The 19,274-nt window shown below is 43.5% G+C and overlaps 1 protein-coding gene across 2 annotated transcripts in view; it reads right to left on the bottom strand.

The window, feature by feature from the left end:
• The window catches only part of LYN (LYN proto-oncogene, Src family tyrosine kinase), a 132,059-nt gene extending 115,640 nt beyond the window's left edge, over window positions 1-16,419 (bottom strand). For both annotated transcript variants that reach the window (XM_045861066.1, XM_045861067.1), the window contains exon 1: window positions 15,980-16,419. The gene's annotated coding sequence lies outside the window, so the exon portion shown is untranslated. The remainder of the gene's footprint in view (window positions 1-15,979) is intronic.
• Window positions 16,420-19,274: the final 2,855 nt, after the last annotated feature.

Genomic DNA, 19,274 nt, shown 5'->3' with positions numbered 1-19,274 from the left:
CCCTCTCAAATAACTTCATTCCAGTGTAACTGACTCTGCCCTTTACCTCTAGGAGGTCCTTAGGAAGAGGACCTTTATTTTCTTTTTTTAAGTATAAGGTCTAAAAGAAAAAGAAAACACTTTGAGTATCCTTCTTGAGAAACAACAGCACCTTCCAACAATATTAAGCTTTATAGAAACTGCATTATAAACTACCCCTCATCTGCAAAGTTCAATCAACAAAATTGGAAACAGTTCAGCCTGGGGTACAGCAAAAGCCATGCACAAAGTATCATTAAAAACAGTTGCTTGGAATCTATAGACCTAAAGTAGACTAGTAGCTGCCTAGGGCAAGAGGATGTGGGGCTGGGAGAGATGGGGAGTGACTGTGGTGCAGGGTTTCTTTGGTGGGGATGAGAATGTTCTCGAATTGATTGTAGCAATGGTTGCACAGTTCTGTGAATGTACTAAAAACCAGTAGATTTTATACTTTAAATGAGTGAATTACATGGTATGTGAATTATATCTCGATAAAGCCATATTTTTAAAAAGATCACATAAAGTATGATTTTATTTATATTATATTCCAGAAAAGGCAAAACTAGAGGGACAGCTCTGTGGTTGCCAGAGGGTAGGGAGTTTTTTTGGGGGGAGGGGTGATAGAATTCTTCTGCATCCTTATTGTGATGGTGGTTAAATAAATCTACATATATATTTAAAATTAGAGAACTCTATAGTAAAATTTTAAGTTGATAAAAAAACAAAAAAACCAGTTTTTTCTTAAAACCAAATCTGTCATCTAAATTTTTGTTACTCTGTTCCTATGGAAAAATTATTTACTAATCTTAAACAGTTATTTTGGTGTTCCAGAGTACTATATCCATATACTAAGAGAATTTTGAAGCATTTTGAGGGTAATTATGAAATAGCATGTTTTCTATTAAACTAAGGGAGAAACCAAGGGGAGATGGCAAATACAAGAGCAAGACAGAGGTGACTACCGATCAGGCTGCGTTAGGACTCACGGTGCACTCAAGCCCCCAGCAAACACCTCAGATGAAGTTAGAGGTCTGCTCAGCATCTGGAAAGCTAGTTCCTGATCTGAAGGTGCTTTTAATTTAGTAGGACTTCAAACAACATGTAATTTATTATTGGGGAGGGGAGAATACCCTTCAAGATGTAATGGAGAAAACTTTACTTTCCTGAATCTACAATCTGAATTTTCATTTATATGACATAATAAGTGTCACATGAATCAACACTCTACTGTACTAACGTTAGCTCCTCCTTGTTAGGGAAAATAGGCCAAGATTGCTGTAAGGTCAATCGGAGGATACGCGTGGATGCAGAGCTGCAGAAAGCCAGCTCTCTAGTCAGTGCCTGGTTCTCCAGCCTGCTCATCAAATAGCAATGATTTCACTGAGGGGGTGCGGACATTTACATGAAGTTGAGGGAGCCTGGAGGCACACCTCTACCAGATTAGGCAAGGTTCTCATTGACTGTTTCTTTATCTACAAAACTAGTTTTCATAAAAAAAAAAAACAAAACCTGCTTTACATCTCATGCTTAAGGACTGCCTACTAATAAAAGAAAATGTTTTCCCCTTGCTTTTTGCAACATTCTAAAAACAATAAATTTGCATCAGATATGTACGCCAAGGTTCAGTGTTACCTAGGACTCGGGTGAGGTATGAGTGAATCCGTTCAAAACAGTCCAGGGGGCACCACCATTGCAGGAGTGGGTGGGGACCCTCCAATACCAAGAAAAGGCTAGGGGTGCTACAGTTGCATCCAAAACAACAGTCCAAAGTGTGTCATGAGTTTCTCTAAGAGCTCTCGGGAATTTTACCTCACTTAATCCTTGCAACAACCCATTGAGATGTGAGACAAGCACGTTATTATTACAACCTATGGATTAGGAAAATGAGGCCTGGATCTTAAGGAACCTCATCTAGCCCCCTCCCCACTCCTCCATGGCTGGTACGTGACAGAGCAGGGCTCAGAGCCACATCCCTGACTCTTTATTAGTAACTCTGGAGTTCCACTGTGCCACAGACACCCCAAAGTTCAGCCCAGAGCCACGCATCTCTCACAAGCTACTCTAATTGTTACTAACGCACACCCTGCGTTCTTCAGCAGGATAAATAAGGAATCCAGCTATGTTGCTTCCTACGTTGTTTCCCATCTTTTCTTTCTTATTCTCAACTGAGAAATGCACATCTTTGAAAATTACTCTGCTGTGGTCAGTGTCCTTGGTCTAATCCTCTCCTCTCTTCATTCCTAGGATTCACTCCTTGTTCAAATCTTCTGTAGCATCCAGTGGCTGCCAACAGGTAAGCAGTGAAAATGTAGAAATGCATCAGAAACTGTGGCCAGAGGAAAACTCAACTGGGGCTACAGGCTGCGGGCAGTCAAACTGCAGGCTCTACGTTAACTCCTGGTTATTCCTGACCTTCATCTGAATCACAACTGTGACCTTTTCACAGTAAGACAGCACCTGGTAGTCTGCTGCCTGTGTGTGTTCTTTATATTTCATATGAAACAGAAATTTCTACTCCTCACTTCAGTTTTTCAAATATTTTAACTTCTCGAGTATATATGGAACAATTGTGCTATTGAGAGCTAACGAATGTGACTGCAAGTCCTACTCATGCATATTCATGACCAGTGAGGATCCAAGAAATGTTTTCTGAATGACGAATAAATGAAGCATTACTTCATTGATTAATAAACTCCACAAGTCAAACCATGGCTCCCTCTCACCCCAACAAAAATACATGTCAAAACTACGTGGCAGAACAGTCAGTAATAAGGATGCTGTGTTCCTTCACATCCAAAAATGAGTCCTCCTTTACTGAGGAATATCATAACTGAATGCACAAAACCAGTCAGTACTTTCAAATGTCTGTGCACAGACCGGTTCTGTGTTCCAGAGCAGGATGTTTGATTACATGTGGGTCACTGGAAACCACTCCTATCACACCCGCATTTATGAATTTGCATTTATAAATATACTTAGCTATGCAGAGATGGGTAAAAAACAAGCTATACATGGCTAGTGCAATCTAATTTTATTAACTAATCATTGAATAAAACAGTATTTGCATAAGGCTCTAATCAAACTCACCTGTGAGAATTTGAGCAACCAAATACAGGGGTGTAAAACGGGACAACGACCTGCTCTCTGACTGCACTGTAGTAACTCAACACACAGGGAGATGCCTGTGCCAGCCAAACCCACAGCTTGAAATCCTGTGGGTCTGCCAAACCAAATGGCTTTGTGCCGCTTTTCAATCTCTTTCACTTTATTCTTAAAAAGCCAACACTGGGCACCAAACTAAAACTAGAAGCAGGATGGCGGAAACCGCTGAGGAGAGAGAGTATTGTTTGGGGGGACATTGCCCAGGGAGACGGTGGGAGTGAGCACCGCTCTGCTTTTTTTTTTAAATCCTCATCCCAGGACATGCGTATTGGTTTTTAGAGAGAGGGGAAGGGAGGGAGGGAGGAAGAGAGAGAGAAAAACATCAATCAGTTGCCTCATACACACCCCAACCTGCGACTGAGCCTGTAACCTAGGCATATGCCCTGACTAGGAATCAAACCTTCGAACTTTTGGGTTTACAGACGAAACTCCAACCAACTGAGCCACACTGGACAGGGCCACCACTCTGCTCTTTGATCTGAGGGTGGCTGCATGATGGTTTGCTTTGAGCTAGACGTGTCTGTTTTCCATACATTGCCATGTGAATGTTATACTTAAAAGAAAAAAAAAACACTCCGGTACTGGGAAAACTCTTTAAAAACTCTTCTTTAACGCCATCAAAATATTCTTTCCAATTCTATAATTTAGAATTGGTGAGTACATGGCTAGAAATAACAGAATTATGAAGTCAGAAAGCATCTTTTAGAGCCATTTAGTTCAACTGTTTCTAAAATGTCCTGTTAGAGATTCACTTAGTGCTTACAAACTTCTCAAGGTCTCAAGCAGGCAGCTTTGATTGTTAGAAAGCTCCTCCTTACTCTCTAATCCACAATTCTACCTTTAAAATTCTCAATTATCATACTCTTTATCATACACACAAACCATAGTCATTGCAATATTTTGTCAGCCATCCATGCACATGGCCCTGTATAAACGATTCAGAATTAAATACTCTGCTCCTTCCACCTTAAAAAACTGAACACCAGTCAGCTTGGTGGACAAATCCCCAGTCAGAATGAGGTAAATTTATCAAACTCAGTGAAACACCTTCTGGAGCACCCTCATGTATTTGTACATATTTCTGCTTATCAAGCAACAGTTTAAAAATCATTTTAAAAACTGTGAAAAAAAGCACATAAAATTTACATCTACACTATTTTAAGTGTGCAATTCAGTAGCAAAGAGCATATTCACATTCTTGTGTGACCATCACTACCCTCTACCTCCAGAACTCTTTTCATCTTGCAAAACTAAAATTTTATACCCATTAAACAATACTTCCACTTTCCCCTCCCCCCAGTCCTTGACAACCACCATTCTACTTTCTGTCCCTATGAATGTGACTACTCTGAGTAGGTCATTTAAGTGGAATCACACAGTATTTATCATTTTGTGACTGGCTTATTTCCCTTAACACTTTGTTCTGAAGGTTCATCTATGTTTTAGCGTAGATCAGAATTTCCTTCCTTTTTGAGGCTGAATATTCTTTCCTTGCATGGAAACACCACATATTATTTATCCATTCACCCATCGATAGATGCCTGAGTTGCTTATACTCCTTTGCTAAGGTAAATAACACTGCTATGAACATCAGTGTACAAATATCTCTTTGACACTCTGCTTTCAATTCTTTGGGGTGTACTCCCAGGAATGGAGCTGCTGGATCCCATGGTAATTCCATGTTTAGTTTTTTTGAGGAATGGCCATACCACTTTCCATAGCAGCTGCACCATTCTGCATTCCCAGTAGCATTGCACAAGGGTTCCAGTTTCTCCATATCCTCACCAACAGTTGTTATTTTCTGCTTTTTTAAAAATAGTAGCTATTCTAAGCAACTTTCTTTCGATAATAACAATAACAATGACTGCCACTAGCTAAGTGCACGACATGTCGCTAGCTCTGAACCCATTGCATCCTGGAACCCTCACAACCAACCTTTGAGGTTTACATATAGGACCCTAAGACACCTTGTTCCATTGCTAGGATGGGGCAGACCTGGAATTTGAACAGGAATACAATTAACTCCATTTCCTGTGACCTAACCACCTTACATACCATGTTCCTTCTTACCGGAAATGGTTTCTGTGCATTGATTCAGGTGCCCAGGGATCTCCAGAGCAAGATTATTGTCCCACCCACAAGCACAGCAAATTAGTTTGTCAGTCTTCTGTGAGTAGCCCAGAGAAATCAGAGTACAATGAACTCTTCTAGGGAAGGAAACTCACACTTAACAATGTTTATGTTTCTCCTCAAGTACTCACTACAATGCCTAACACACAATACTCAATAAATATCCATTTTAAAAGTAAATTATAGTTACAGAAGCCCAATTATCAGCATTAATGCCACACAGTAGTCTGTGTGACTAGAAGAAACACAGATTGGACAGCCACACACCATGTACATTACATATGAGTAATTAACACAGCTTACAGTATTTTCCCTCTAACTTCTTCACTCTTCACAAAGGTTTTTTGTGTCTTTTTCTTTTTTAAAAGATTTTATTTATTTTTAGACAGAGGGGAAGGGTGGGAGAAAGAGAGGAAGAGAAACATCCATGTGTGGTTGCCTCTCACGCACTCCCCCACCAGGGACCTGGCCCACAACCCAGGCATGTGCCCTGGCCAGGAATCAAACCAGCAACCCTTCAGTTTGGTTTAGTCAGGCACTCAATCCACTGAGCCACACCAGCCGGGGCTGGGGTTTTTGTTTCTTTATCCTTCATTTACCCCTAACTTTCCTTCTCTCCTTCTTCCCCAACTCCTTTCCTGTTATATCTTAGGATCATCTTTGGAACATGATTTTCCTTTACTGACTACTGTCCAAACCAAAGTATAGCCACCCATTAATGAAATAGTCACTGGTAAGAACAGGAGCCTTTGACCAGTCAGCGATAGATGGGGATGGAGAAGACCCCTGCCGAAACTTCAGGGGAGACAATAGGTTCTGAAATAATCTGTTAGGAAAAGAGGTGGAGTAATAGTGTTGGGTGGTCAGGCAGCCCTATACATACCAGAATAGCCACAGCGAGTGGTTAATCAATCCAAGGATGGCTGGTTGCCAATGTGTGAATCTGTGCCAGAGGGCAGAACTAGAACCAATAGGCAGAAACTATGGAAATAAAATATTGAAGCATGAGAGAAAATGCTTTCTAATACTCACGCTATCCAAAAATGAAATGAGCCACTTGGGGCAACAGGAACATCCCTGTCACAGCACTTCTCAAAATGTGACTTCATCTCCTGCATTAGAATCACCTGGGCCAGACACTAACATTTGAGACCCAGTGTTCAAGGGAAAGTGGCCTTCTGCTAAGGGCTATGTGTAAAACACACCACCAATATCTCTTCCTTCTGTAAGATTCTATGATGCTAATATTGGTAGAGAGGCGATGTCAAGAGCCCAGCAGTTGACACTGGACACCAGAGGGGAAAGTCATGTGTTCAGTTGGATTGTATAGTACTACCTTAGTCGAAGACTTACAGCTACAGCAACAATGTAATATTTGAGAGTCATTAGCCAAAAACAGTCAGAAATTTTTTTACTAGACTCAAAAAAATTATCTACTTGGAAAGGAATTTAAGAAAAATTACAATTAAATCCCCATTGAATGGTTATTTTATTTAAAACTTTAAAAATAACTGAAAACCAAAAAGCAAGTAGTCATGAAATTTAACCTGGTACAACATTTTTATATACATTTGGCATTCATTAAATTTGAAACAATTCAAACAGTCAATGTGATCCTGAGAGACAAAACCAACTCTTATGTTGTGTATTTGATCCCACTGATCACCATAAGTCGATACTGAAAATCCATTTGAAGCCAGGGACTGTGACCATTACTATACTTGTCTATCACCCTTTATATTAGGAAGCCTCTCATTATTTAAAGATGCGGCCCCTCCCTTTAGCCAAGGCCAGGGGAATCCTCACCCTTCTGTAATCCCCAGACTCTTTCACACTTTTGCATTTTCCCTTCTGTCTTCCAACTGGAGAATTCCTTCCCCCACTGCCAGACCCCGCTCCAGCATCTGGTCCTCACTAGGACCAGCAGCCCTTCCTTCTGCTGGCAGAGCACTTTGTACTCCAAGTCAGCACTGATCACACTCTGTGAAAACCAGGTTTATGTCCCTACACCCCCACTGTCAGCATCTTTGGATGCAGAGACTATCCTTCTGAGCCTTGTACCTCTAGAAATTGCTGGTACCTCGTAGGCAGATCAGAAGTCCAACTGAGCAAACCCCCGAGTTTCTAGTAAACACTCTGCTAGGTGGGATGGTTTATGATCAACTGCACCACTAGACTTGGAACTTTTCCCAGACTTCAATAGTATACAAACGTTTTATCATGCTTAGTCCAACTGACCCTTGAACAGTGTGAGGGTAGGACTGCTGACCTTTGCACAGTCAAAAATCAGTGTATAACTTTTGAATCCCCAAAAACTTAACTAGAGTCATCCCTCAGTATCTGCAGGGGATTGGTTCCAGGGCCCCCGGAAGTCACTCAAGTCCTTTACATAAAATTGCACAGAACAACGCACACAGTTGGCCCTCCCTATCCTTGGTTTCCTAACCACAGACCAAAAACACTGTTAATCAGGGACAAGCGGACCCACACAGTTCAAACTGTGTTGTTCAAGGGTCAGCTCTATGTTTCTTGATAGAAGGAATGAACAGAGTTCCTTCCCTCTGAAAGGGAAGCCCACAGTCTAGCAGTAAAAACAGCTCCCTTTTATCAGGTGCCTATTGTTCCAAAAACAATATTATGAGATTATATGTTAGCCTTGTATACAAACCTAAAGAGTGATTATTATTATCATCATTTTATAAACAAAGAGTGAGAATAAGTAACTTCCCTAAAGTCACAAGCACTGGATAGGAACTGAGACCTGTGTAAGTTGGAAGCTAATTTTCTCTTCACCACGTTTACTATCTCCTCTCAAATTTAAAATGAGCAATCATCACCAATTATTAACTTATTATTTTACTAATAAAATTAATAATGGATTTAGTAATAGTACTAATATTAATAATAGACATCAAATACAGTAGATATTAAATATGCTATATCTGATTATGCAAGTTAATTTCCTTCAGAATTGATTAATTAATGTTATAATTTTGACCAAATATCATCACTCCTAATTATGGTAATGCTTTTTTAAAAATTCCTCACCCAATGATAAGTTTTTATTAATTTTAGAGAGAGAAGAAGGAGTGGGGAGAGAGAAAAAACATCATATGAGAGAGAAATGTTGATTGGCTGCAACCAGGAAATGAATCCACCACCTAGGTATGTGCCCTGACCAGGGCACATGGATTGAACCCTTAAACTTTCAGTGTACATGACGACGCTCCAACCAACAGAGCCACCTGGCCAGGGCATGATGATACTTTTAATAAACTAATTTATACAGAAAAAGCACAATTCTAATACCAAACTGCTGCTTCACAACATATTCTCCTTTTAAATCAAGTAGAAAATACTAATCTTACAGAAACTTAGCCCTCAACTCCAAATGGCTTATTTCTTTAATAGTGTTGCCATCATCAAGAAGATGTAGATAATATTTGGGTAAGATCATCACCATCTAGGGCACTTATCAAGTACCTACTCACTAGTCACTGCAAAGCTTAAGCCTTCTGATGTCAAGTAAAACAGCAATAAATGTTACTTTCTAGCCCCAGGTTAATTTCTGTGAAATCCCCGTAGGTCCCTCAGTTAATCATCCACCTATTCAAAAGCAGAAAGTGATGCTCACTGTCTCTTCATTCTTTGGCAACATCATAAATATTAGATGATGAAAAAGTCTAAGCAAGAAGCTATGACGAAAAAAATGTCCACTTTCCACTAAAAGTCTCCAAAGATTCCCCTTTGTTTACACGACAGCATCCAACATTTAGTTCCAGACAAGGATCCTCCACACCTCCTGACCACCTCACCAGATGGAGTTCTCGGCCCCTGAATGATCCCTGTGCCAACTCGATCTGTTCCTTTCCAGCAAGGATCCTTCCCGGGTTCACACACCCCGTGTTGCCTTCAGGATTCCCATCACCTTCCTCAGATTTGTGCCTGAACGTCTGACACTGTGCCTGACTCACAGGGGTTACTCAAGAAAGGTCTGCCCTACTCATACTAAACACCAGATTCGGGTGCTTCTTTAAGAAAATATCTCTATTTACAACACTCCTGGCACATCATATCCTCCAGGGGCAGGTCTGCTTACAATTGTACCCACACAAACATCTTAATGGCCACTTGTGCCCCAAAGTTTCCTGATGGCTCTTACATTTTCTCTGCATATATGTTGGTTCCATGTCATTGCTCATTATAGCACTGCTCTAAAGTCATATAAGTGATGCTCTTAAAAAAAGTACATAAGAAAAAATCATCATTCATCCATCCCTCAGAAATAATAACTAATAAAACTTTAGTGTAAAAATTACTGACAAGCATAGCTTACACATTATGTATCCCACATATGAATATTTCATTTCAGAAATGGTATCATATATTACTTATCAGTTTGTGTTTGGCTTTTTAAAAATATCTTTCATATTAATAAGTACTTTCAAATATGATTTCAAAGATATCTACAAGTTACTCCATTGTGTAGGTGAATTTTAATTTGCATTTGTTTCATAAACCTTCCTCTTGGACTGGAGTTGTGGAATTGCTGGGCCTGCCTCTGTGTGTTTTAAATTCGGACTGATTTCACCAAGCCAGTTTCAGAAGGATCACTCTGGTCACACTCCCTGACCACCTAGGAGAAGGGGCTCTTCCACCTTTTTGCATACAGAAAATGTGCATTTGGGCACAAGGTCAAATATGTTTCATGATTTGGCTTGTGGTCAAAGAAGTCTGAAAGCCACTGTTCAATCCCCAAAATTTAACCAGAGGCTATAGATTATGTGATGTTAAAAACAGCACAGAACCATTGTAGTTAGGATTAAGAAAATTATTAGGTTGCCTAAACATTCAAGGATTTCAAAACATCTACTTAAGAGTTTCATAACGGTTTCCATGATGGAGAATTTCAAAATGTACATCTGTCTGTTGGTGAAAAATCAAGCGTGGCCACCAAGGGCTTTGCCAAATAAAACCCTACACCGATGAGTAGATTCATTTTTCTTCTCTCTCACCCCAGCCCCCTGCCCCTTTCTCAAGAGCAGACTGAAAATGAACAGAGCAGGAGGTGACAGAAAGACCCCTAAGGGAAAAGTGTTGGTGGTAAGGAAGGTGGGGCTGCAGGCAAATGACAGGAGCCCTAGAAGCAGAAGGAAGTATCACTTCCTCCAGCCTCCTCCCTCAGGCCTCCCTCGGGCCTCCGCTGCAGTTCTGCTCTGCGTGACATAGCTTCCCAGTGGAAAGCAGAAGTGGTCCTCCCTCTCCCCACATCTTCGGAAACAAGCTTCTCCATTCCCCTCACTTCCGTGGGGGTTAACATTTACAGGAAGAGAGGAGGCACCCAAAGGCCCAAACACCAAGAAGGCATCTTGCTAGTTGGAGGCAGAACGAAACCAGACCCATCCCTCCAATCTCACCGTGTACTCTCTCTCACCAGCGCCCAAAAGTAGGCCCCAAAACGTCATTGCAGCTCCCAACCGCATGCTGTACCAACAGAGGAAGGACAGTTGAGGAGGAGCTGCCAATTGGCAAAGAGCTTCCTATGGACAAGGAGTACAATCAATAAAGAGTAGTGAGAATGGGGAGGTGGGAGGTGGGAGCTGGGGAGGTGGGGGGACTGAGCCAAAAAGAAGAAAAGAGAAAGAAGTGTGGTGATGGGTGAAAGGAGGGAGAGGGAAGGAGTATAGGGTACTAAATAGGGATGGAAAAAAATAAAATTAATTTTTATAAAAAGAAAAGTAGTGAGAGTGATTTTAGAGGTTCACAGAAAGGTGGGAGTGCTGGCAGCCCAGCAATATTTGACTTTGTCTGAAGTATAAACTGTAAAAAAGGAAAAGACCCTACAGCTCCACAAAAGCAGAGCCTGTATACAGCATGAAGAAACACCCTCTCAAATGAAGTTTTTTTCGCATGCATCCTCATTTGTGTAGCTTTATGGAACATCATTTGTACAACTCAGCATTTTTCAAAATGAACCGAGTTGCACTGAGACTAATGGAAAACCTCTTCACTCAGAGGGTCCACTCCTGTCATGTCAATTCATGGTTTGAAGGTTTTGTAAAATGGGAAGGGGTTGGGGGGAGAGTTGAAGATGGGAGCTAGACAAAGGAGACTGGAAATTAACTGAGGATTATAAGCACATTTAAATAATCAACACTTAAGAGCTCTATACAAATGAAAACTCCATCCTGATTGTAAATGTAACTTTCAAGAAACAGCTTTGTGGCAAAGAAGGAAAGTTGACAGCTTATTCAGTACTGTGAGGAAAGTGAAGTTCTGAATAAGAAAAAACCAAGAGTGAAGAAAAAAGGCAACTACAGGCCTCTGAACTTCCTACAACATGGATGAGCCTTTTTTACCTATCACCCTAAGTAATTCTGTAAACTTGCCATTCTAAATTACAAGAGAGCCCTTCCAGCTAACTTAAGCCAAAGATATCTAATAGAAGGTCTCAGTCTTTCAACTGGCCTGTTCCAGAAATTCTAATTCCTCAATGGCAGATTTCCATACTACGTTCTACACTTGAGCTTCTCCCCCAAATGGAAACTACCCAAAATAAATTTTAGAAATGATGATAGAATGAACTCAACATTTCACAATTTAAGTAGCAGGAAGCTAGGTGGCTGTAAGTTGATATTTGTGACTGGAAAAAAAGAAAAGAAAAAAAAACAAAACCAGCTTCTTTTTTCATGCCCTTGTCTTCATTAGCAAGCTGAAAAGATGGAGGGAATGTCTATCCATTGTGGGAATATGGGCTTTGGACAGCACCTTGCTCAGAGGAGCTGCTCAGCAAATTGGGTGCGCATTTTAATGTGCATCCTGTGGGCCCTGTTCCCTTCTAGTTTCACCCTGGATGATGCTCTCACTGATACCACATAAGGAGGCTCATTGAGCAGAAACTGGAGGGAATTCCTTTGCAAAGTACTTCTATACTAACCAATAAGTACCTGCTATTGGCCCCAAGACAGTCACGGGAGCTGACCTGACAGTAGCCAGTACATGTGCCAACTTGGCGGTTATAAGAGACCACCCCCCTTCACCAAGCAGAAAGCAATGCAGCAAGGCACAGAAGCTCCTGTCCCCAGTTCAGCTCAAGAACCCTAGTTGGAGTGTCTGCTCATTTGTCCTGAGCAGTTAGTCACTTAGTTCAAATAATTACCAAGTGGTGGAAGAAAATTACTTGTGATATCCTATTTTAAAAATGCACATTAAATGATAAATTAATTTCTTTGTTTTTAAGTAATTGAATATATACTACAGATCCAAAGGCAGAAAATGGAGAGCAGCTCTAAAGTTAGAGACAGAAAATATGCCTACTTGCCCAGTGGTGCCACTTATCTGTGACCTTTAACGAGCCACCAAACGGTCTCTGCCTCCCCTGGGGGACCATGAGAGGTTCAGATGAAATCAGAGTTCAGGAAGGCTTCAGAGCCCTGGGTAAGCAAAAGGTGCTGGCACTATCAGTGCCAAGAAGTGCCCAAGACAGGTTTGACCTGTCACTGATCAATGCTCCTACTAATGATTGTGGTGACCTTTCAATACTAATACCACCTGTGTCTGAGGATCTCAGCAGTGTGCGTGAGCTGTAACAATGTTCCATGCTCTGGATGTGTGTACATTGTACTCTTTTTATACAGATTTAAAATCAGTGTTTTTATTTTTGGGTAATACAGTTTAATATTATGAAATGATAACTCCGTGTATTCACTTGAACCAACTGACATCTCAGATGTTTTGGTTATTTATTTCTGAATACAAATATAATGGAACTAAAAGGCTTTCAAAATCATTAATTTGCAAAACTGCTGGACTACTTTTCTGCTAAAGGAATGTCATGGGGGTCAGGGGGTAACCGATATCACAAATTCTCCACATACCTTTGCAACACCATACCTCTATAAGACAAAGTGGTTCTTTTTGAGTTGAGCAAACAACAGTTGCAGGCCACATCTTACAGGACAAATCAAGCCCCCTCTCCAGGTGATACAGCAGAATCACCAGTGCTGAGTGGAGCTTCCCACTTAGCGTACTAGCACTGGTATAACCTGATAGTCCAAAAAGTCCCTCAAAGCCCATTTTAGAAACCAGGACAGAGGGCCAGTAGGCTTCAAATGCCCGAGGAACCCCAGCCCTATTCATTCTGCCTTGCACAGGGCCATTCTTCCATTCCTTCTTCCATGTAATCCAACTGTGTGACAGGTTCCCACGCTAGTGTTCCAGGCAAGACAGATAAAGCTGTTGTCATGGAGCAAGCTTGTAGTTGTTAAGACTATACACATGGGGGCAAGCCATAATATCACTCTCTATAACTCTGGTTACTGTCATAAAGGAAATGCTGGCTGAATTAATGGCTCAAGTAACTTATACCAAACCACAGCTCTGGTAAATGGTGGCAGAGACACAAACTCAGGTTCCCTGACTGCTGTTTTCCCTTACATCAGGCCCTCCACCCTTCTCTCAAGAAGAGGGTTGCTCTACTCATCCAAAGAGGCCCAGCCACCAAAAGCTGCTTGTGATCAAATTACATTTCTTCAAGACTTCCTTATCCCTAAATGAAAACCAGGGACTACCCAAATCCCACCCTCTCCCAGCAAGCTTACCTTACTCACAAAGGGCTTTGGGTGCATAGTAAGTGCCTGTACTGTCAGTGCCCACACGGTTCCGCACTGCTTGAGTTGTTTCCAGTACAGACTGAACACCCTTGACCACCTGGCCAGCTGGCTGGGGGCAGCCAACAAATTAAGGGCAAGAGACAAAAATACCAAAAACAAAATATGCAGTATCTGACAGTGAATGAAGTAGTCCACAAGATTATAAAATGAAGATATAGTATCAGAGAGAAGAGTGTGCTTTAACATTATTGATATTCACAAGTACCTTACATTTACTAAATCATGTCCTTCATAGCTCTTGTACTTTGTAAAAACACTTTTTATATTGTCCCTACATAGAAATTTATAAACCGCCAAACAACTTTTGATGGAAAATTTAAGACCTTTATTTCACCAAAATATAATAACTATTTTCCAGTCAGGAAAAAACTCTACCTTCTCTATTGTATCTCATTTGTAACAATTTCTGGTTCTATTTAATTACTACTGTTGAATTATTGTGAAGAAAAGGATAAATTAATTTTAAAAATTTTTTAAAGATTTTATTTATTTATTTTTAGAGAGGGAGAAAGAGAGAGAGAAATAGCAATGTGCGGTTGCTGGGGGCCGTGGCCTGCAACCCAGGCATGTGCCCTGACTGGGAATCGAACCTGCAACACTTTGGTTCGCAGCCCGCGCTCAATCCACTGAGCTACACCAGCCTGGGCAGGATAAATTAATTTTTTAAAAAACGAAAAGTCAAACATCCTTATTGGCTAGCTCATAGGGTGGGCCAGACCTTGGGTCCTGCTTTTCGACACTAAAGCTCTGGTATATCAAGCAGATTTTCTAGTAAGGCCAGGTGGCTCAAACGGCCAGATTCGAAATCATCAAATTGTAAAGAGCCAGGGAGACATATTTTATAGTCATAATTATTTGCAGTAAATAAGCGCCATTCATGAAATGCCTAGGACGTGTTTGGGGATTTACGTGCAATAAATGGCTCGGGAGACGGGTATGTTCTCCCAAAGATGAGGAAACCCAAACAGGGAATTTCAGGCATAGGCCCAAGTTCACCCAGGGCTAGGAACTTCCAAGACCCGCCCTCATTCGGCTCAGGTTTCTGGGACGGTAAAGAAGTTGGGTGGGGTTTGGGGGTAAGACTACACACACTTGGAGACAGGATCGTAGAACCGCGGGAGCAAATCGGCTGTTAGAAGACTCACTACGAACGCACAGAACCCAAAAGCCGACACAGTCGGTCAAGATAACGCAGGAAAGCGGGAACTGAAGCTTACACCCTTCCCCCAAGACGAAGGAAAGACAACCCCTGAATTCTTAAAATAACTCTCGCTTCCTCTCAGAGGCGGAGGCACCGGACTGTTGCTCCTCTGGCCAGGAGGCGCCTGGCTCAGCAGGAGGGTGCGTAGCAGCCTCCGCCGCAGCCCCTCGACGTCACGTTCCTGTGGGGGCTCCCCAAGAAAACAGCCGCCCGCGGGCCTAGGAGAGGGCCTGAGCTGAGCCCCACTCCTGGGGGACCCAGGGCCCAGCGGGGAGCCCTGACTGTGCAACCTGAAGAGCCCCCGCCCGGGTGCCGGCCAGGATCCCCGCCGTGCGTCTGCTGCGCGTCGAGAAGGGCTTCCCCCCCAGAGCTCCAGGAGCCACCCAAGGGGCTGCTGCATCCGGCTCTCCGGTACGCGCCACAGGGCCCGGCGGAGCCCGAGCACCCGCCCCCGCCCCTCCCACCACGCCCCAGCGCGGCTCCCGGGAGAAGACACCTGCGGAGCTGCCCGCCCCAGCCTCCTCACCGCAGCAGCCCCCCACACCCTGAGCCGAGTCACCCACAGGCTGACGGCATCTGGGTGCTCTCACCGGCGGGCTGGGCGCCAGGGCGGCCAGGAAGCGGCTCGCGTCCCTAGCTCCCGCGGTCGGAGCCGGCCCTCGGCGCCGGCCCTCGGCGCCCGGTCCGGGGCAGACCTCACGTCCAGGGCGGACTCCAGCCCAAGGCAGAGCTGCGCCCCGCCGCGGGTCCACCTGGCGCCCCCGCCCACCCCCAGGGCTTCCCGCCTGGGACTCACCAGCTCGCGGTGAAAGTTGCGGATCGGCGGTGGCGGTGGCGGCGGCGCTCCACTGTGACTTGAGTTCAGAGCGGGGGACACGACGGGGCGGCCCAGGGGGGCCCGCGTTGAGAGGTGCTGCGGGCCGGGGACCGAGGATGCACGGCGAGGGGCTGCAGGCGACGGGCCCGGGGTGGCGCGGCCGCCCCGCTGGCCGCGCGGGCTGGAAGCTGCAGCGCGTCGGCCCGAAGGAGCCACGGCCGGGAGCGAGTGGTGGGCGGCCCGGCGCGGCTGGAGAGGAACTGGCTGTCGCTAGGCTTGGCCGAGAGGTCCCAGCTACTTCCTGGTGCTCGGATTTGCATACTGCGCCCGGGGGGCGGGGAAGTGACCGTTTGGCCCCTGCCCAAGGTTTGGATTTTTGGCGTGGCTGTCTCGCAAAGCTTTGAAGGCAAAGAAACCTGGTGGCTTAGCGTGCAGCTTGGGAGGGTGTATCCGCCTCGGGCCCAACATTCTGTAGAGACGACAGAGCATCTTCCAAGGAGACACTCTGAAAGTCCTTGTCATCAGCGAAACCTCTCCAGTCTCCTTTCCTTCTTTTCCAGACTACTCCCCAGGGTGTCAGAAAGTGGGATGCCCCTGGGAGCAAAGGGGGCGCACTCTGTTCCCCCAACATTTAGAGTTCTGTAGAGAGAGGGTGATATGTGCCGAGTTGAATCGCAGAGTCTAATTGAGTTCTTAATACAGAGTAAGATCCTTAAGAGTGTACACGGGGATGTGTGGCGTACTGATGGGAGGAAAGAGGCTGTGGAGTTAAATGGCCTGGCAATTCCTCAATTCCTCAAAACTAAGATTTCCTCCCAGGAAAATGGAGATAAAGACGCCTGCCCTGCGGGGTTGACGAGAGGATGAAATGCCGTCTTTAAAGGGCTCGCACTGTGCCTAACACACAGTAACGGTCGCTGCCCTTCTTTCATTTCTACCATCTCTGTATCCCACATGTAAACACTGTGTTTGGCACATGGCACGTGTGCCAAAAAATGACTGCCTCTTCAACGTCATGTTCCAAGTCAGTAAATGCCACTTACAAACCCAAGATGTAATATTAGTCTCAGTCCTGTGGATGTCTGCTTGTAAGCCAGATTCTGCTCATTGGGATCCCAGCATTGCACTGCACTGTAGAACTTACAAGGAAATGAACAACACCGTCTGGAAAAAATCAGTCTTTGTGTTAATCATGGCAAACACTTACATGGGGACTATTGAGTACCAGACTCAGGGCTAAGCACTTCAGATGGATTAACTTTTATTAAGAATGTCCTTAAGAGGCTGGCCCCACCTAAGAAGGCTACAGCCACAGTTCAGCAGCCAGGTCAGCCACCTTGTAACACAATCCATACATCAGCCATTTGTTACTGGTAAGAGGGTAGAAAGGTTTGCAAACTCCTGACTTAAATGCGGGCGAGGGGAAGCAGGATAGGTTATACCTATGATGTTCACTAGATGTAGTAATCAGTTTCCTGCTGAAGAGGAGGGATTGGGTTACCTGATAGAAGGTGCTGAATGCATGAGTGAAATCTGTCATGGATAGACATACGAAGTAATTCACAACCGGAGGGCCCATTCCTGAACTTTTCTTCACGATGACCTCTTCAATATATTGGCCATAAATTAAAATATTTGCTATTACCAATGACTCCCTGAGATCCTCTCCAAAGACAAGTGGTAGTAAAGAATGGGATGCAAAATGTTTGGTGTTAATTAATCAGTCTGGAATATCCTGTGTTTTATCTTTTGGTGAAATGTCTATTGGAATAAGAAACAAAAGTATCATCAGGCAGAACTGGGCTTGCACTCAGCTCCATCACTTCTAACTCCTCGCTCACAAGCATCCTAGTTCACCACTTTATTCCTCTAGAGCACATACAGTGGGCAACATTCATTTTAAACTACACTTTGGTCAGTTTTAGCACTGTCTGCCTTTGTTTCACATATTAACATTCAACTCCTGGTAGATAGTAAACCCCTTTTTAGAAGGCATTGCTCTCAAAAATTGTGTTAGGTGTTTTAAAACACTTCATTAATATCGATGGATTGATTCATTGATTGATGTATTGAGTTGTCTTGACAGTACTTCCTACTGAGAATTGAGCACAGAATGGAATGATTAGAGGCAGTCTGCAAATCAACGAAGACTCCTTCTCAGGGTAAGCAGGTTTTGCAGAAGGTAAGGAATGGGATTGAAGTTGACAGAAGGAGCAAGGAGTGGACATGGCATCAATTATTGTATAGTCCATCCACATTTTTTTCAGATTCTGTATTTGCAAATCCACTTACTCACTGAAATGGGTTTGTTACCCCCAAATCAATACTTACAGCACTTTTGCAGTCATTCATGGACGTGAGCACAGCAATAAAAATTTGAGTTTCTTCATGCTCACATTCCCAACTAAGGTTAAAAAAGCGATTATCTGCCTTTTTGTTTTAGCTCCTCTGCAATATAAACACTAAACACGTGGCCTTTGTGCGATCAGTTTAGTGCCATGATTTTGCGTTTTCATACTCTTTGTTGGTGATTTCACTGTTTCGCTGCCACCAAGTGTAGTGCTGAAGTGTTGTCCCCAGCACGAGAAGGCTGTGATGTGTCATGTGGAGGAAATATGTGTGTTAGAAGAGCTTGGTTCATGCATGAGTTACACTGCTCTTGGCTGTGAGTTCAGTGTTAGTGAGGCAACAATATGTATTAAATAAGGTGTATTTAAACATCTTCACACAAAAAACAAGGCTACCTATAAATCAATTGATGAAAGTACGGTGACCAGAGGCTCAGAGCAACCTAACCCTATATTCCCCCTTGGAACAATGGTTCAGTATTAGCTAATACATTGTTTGTGGCAACTTTATAAACTGTAACTACTGCACATAATGAGAATCAACTATGCATAAGAACATACCATCAACTATTGGTAGGAAAATGAAATGCCTGACCTCAAGGAAATTCTCCCTCATCGCAGACCTTCATCATCACATGTCTGACCCTGGCCCTCACAGATGAGATTGGTCACTCTCAGTGCACACTTTCACTACCCACCTTGCCATCTGATCTGCAACCCATCCCACTGCTACAGTGTGGACTGTCCCTTGTACCCCTTCTGTTCCTCTGGGAGCTTCCCCCCAGGGTTTCAGACACCTCAGCCCAACTCAGGGACTCTTAACAGATCTTCCGCACAAGCCTTCTGGTTGGCCTTGCTGGAAGGGGAAGAGTAGAGACTAAGATTATCTGACTCTTACAAATATAATTATAGACCTGATTTCTGAA

The sequence above is a fragment of the Phyllostomus hastatus genome, unplaced genomic scaffold, assembly GCF_019186645.2.
Source record: "Phyllostomus hastatus isolate PE091 unplaced genomic scaffold, TTU_PhHast_1.1 phas_scaffold_21, whole genome shotgun sequence".
Classification (NCBI taxonomy): domain Eukaryota; kingdom Metazoa; phylum Chordata; class Mammalia; order Chiroptera; family Phyllostomidae; genus Phyllostomus; species Phyllostomus hastatus.
Note: the sequence above shows the minus strand (reverse complement) of the source record. Positions and strands in the feature narration are given on the sequence as shown.